The sequence below is a fragment of the Adiantum capillus-veneris genome, chromosome 9 (assembly GCF_014529385.1).
Source record: "Adiantum capillus-veneris isolate H3 chromosome 9, ASM1452938v2, whole genome shotgun sequence".
Lineage (NCBI taxonomy): Eukaryota > Viridiplantae > Streptophyta > Polypodiopsida > Polypodiales > Pteridaceae > Adiantum > Adiantum capillus-veneris.
The window spans coordinates 76,458,435-76,461,147 of NC_140939.1; the positions used below are offsets into that span (position 1 = coordinate 76,458,435).

The following is a 2,713-nucleotide window of genomic DNA, read 5'->3' on the forward strand; positions in this document are numbered from 1 at the left end:
CTACATTCATAACTTTTTGCAGCGAGCTTATATACACGCGGCTAAGGTACCTTCCCTTCTGGTTCCTCTGCTTTGGCAACAACTTCTTCTGCTGGTTTTTCTCTTGTATTCTCTTCTATCCCTTTGTCTTTCACTGCCTCCACATTTTCATTGCGAAGAGACTCCCCGTCACTTTTAACTTCCTTCTTCTCCTCCTCTTCCTCTTCCTTTTTCCCTACCTCTTGCTTCTTGCACTTTGACTCTCTTAACTCCTTAATTAAGCAGCGCAATGCATGCTCAGGAGCTCGCTTCTCACGCGTCATCACTTCGCTCACATCAGCGGGCGTCATGCAGACACCCTCCTCTTGCATTACAGCTTGCACATCCTTGAAGAGAGCATGCTCTTCCAGCTTCAGATAGTTTTTGGCAAGCACCTTGAAAGCTTCAAACCCACAGAAAGAGAGGTGTATGTGCATATCCATCCTTCCAGATCTTAATAATGCTGCATCCAGCTTCTCGATGTGGTTGGTGGTGAACACAAAGATGCGCTCGCTTCCACAGCTCGACCAAAGGCCATCTGTGAAATTGAGCAAGCCGGGCAAGGTGACTTCAGTAGCTTCTTCTTTCTCTGGCTCGGGTACTGGTTTCGCCCCGTCTTCTGTATCTTGCTTTGCTTTCTTCTTCTTTTTCTTCCGTTCAGACAAATCCAAAGAGCAATCAATGTCCTCTAGAACTATGATAGCCTTGTCACTAGTTTCAAGAAGCAAGCTTCTGAGTGCAGCATTGGATTTCACCTCTGTCAGCTCCAAATCATACACGTCATATTCAAGGAAGTTTGCCATGGCAGCAACCATGCTGGATTTCCCAGTCCCTGGGGGCCCATAAAGAAGGTAGCCGAGCTTCCACGCACGTCCTGCATCCTTATAAAACTGTTCACCATCAGCAAAATCAGTAAGATCATCCATTATCATCTTCTTAAGGGTGGGCTCAAGAGCCAAGCTGTTAAATGTGGCAGGATGCTTCAATGACACACAGTCCCAAAGCTTGCGGCTGCCGTCGTACCAATCATCAGAACGGCGTTTGACATTGGTATACAGCAGGCGATCGCGGCATTTCTGCTTGAGGACTTTTGCATTTTCAAGGAGTTTTGGGAGATACCCAGACATGATCTTGTCTCGGTCCTTGCGATGGATGCGCATTTGCAGAGAACGGAGCGTGTCTGGCATCGCTTGCCAAGCGATTGTCACACCCTGAGTTCGTCTAGAACTGATGAATTCCCACCAGACTGTGGGACCCACATACACATCTTGCACACGTTCGTGCTCACTAAGGCTGCAAGTGAGAGCAGAGGAGTGTTTTTTCTGAGTGAGGCGGAGGCAGCGAGCATGGGCAGCGGCCCTGTCGCTGAGATGAAGCTGGACAGCATCATAGAGCTGATTGCTCTTACCACCATCAAACTCTTTTACGATGTAGTCGACGTGGGTGGTGCACAGAGAGTGGTAGATGCGTAGACCAAGTCTTTTGCAGGCATGGGAGAGCTCATAAGGCAGAAAAGAACTGAGGAAACCCTGGACAAAACTAAGGAAGGCAAAGATGGCTCCCATGGAGATCCATGCTTGCTCCATTTTTACCATACTCGCAGAGGGAGCAAGCAATGGGAAATGCTGAGCTTATAGTGGCAAGCCTTGCGCAAGAAGGAAAGGGGCATTGGAATCTGCTTGACCCAAACTCATGGAAACAGTGAGACACAGTTGAACGCACGCAAAACACCACAAATTTGCCAAAACAGAAAAAAAAAAACGTAAGCGCGCTGCATTATATTAGAGGAGAATCAAAAAACAACTGATAAACTATGATTTCTGGAGTAAAAAATTGACCGACCAAATACTTAAACAGTCAAAGCAGCATACTTTAAACCCTTCAAAGCCTCCCCAGGGTAAGATCTGTGTATACACTAAGGTTTCTCCTAAAGTCTAGTACCTTTGATGCATTGACTTCCTCTTCTCATTTTTTCAGATTCAAAAACGGCGATAAAGAATGCATCAAACATTCGCAGACCTATGAACCCAATGTTGGTGTAGTTTTAGAACACTCTCGGAGCTTGCAGTTCTCTAGGGTTGACCGGGAAAGCATCGAGCCTCTTGCTATGAGAAAACATAGCTAATGGCTACAACCAAGTGTATAGGGTGTAGGTATAGGTAATTAAGTGCCATTAGAGGCCAATTTTAGGAGGTAGCCAAAAGTTAATAGAGATAACAAAGATTTAGTGAATGAGATGATAGCAACAAACAATGAGAATCCACACAGATCTTAAGTTGAATTTATTGAATATCATAGGCTTTGAACAACTTGTGGTCACAATTGACCCTAGAGATCACCCAAAGCATATAAAACCCTAGGTAAAAGTAGCATCTTGAACAGTGGCACTGTGGCACGTTGAATAGCCACCTCCTAGCCTCCAACCGATCATAAACTTGGTTCTTGCTCGATGTATCATCAAGCCCTCATTGGTCGCATGCACTCAAGCTTGCAATGATCACATGTTGGCTTTGTTCCAAGCATTGGAATCCACTTTATTGTACTTGAGCTCACCTAAAAACAACCAATTTGCTTCTTCTTATCCCTCGTTGATTCTTCTTTTCCTTGAGTCGGGAGCACAAAAACCATGAAAAGCTCTTGATATTCCCCTGGCTTGGTCGAGAGAGAGATCGTGTGGATCCCCTTGAGAAAATCC

General features: G+C 45.4%; 1 pseudogene; it reads right to left on the reverse strand.

The window, feature by feature from the left end:
- Positions 1–1,604, reverse strand: part of LOC147450696 (AAA-ATPase At4g25835 pseudogene) — a 1,667-nt pseudogene extending 63 nt beyond the window's left edge.
- Positions 1,605–2,713: the final 1,109 nt, after the last annotated feature.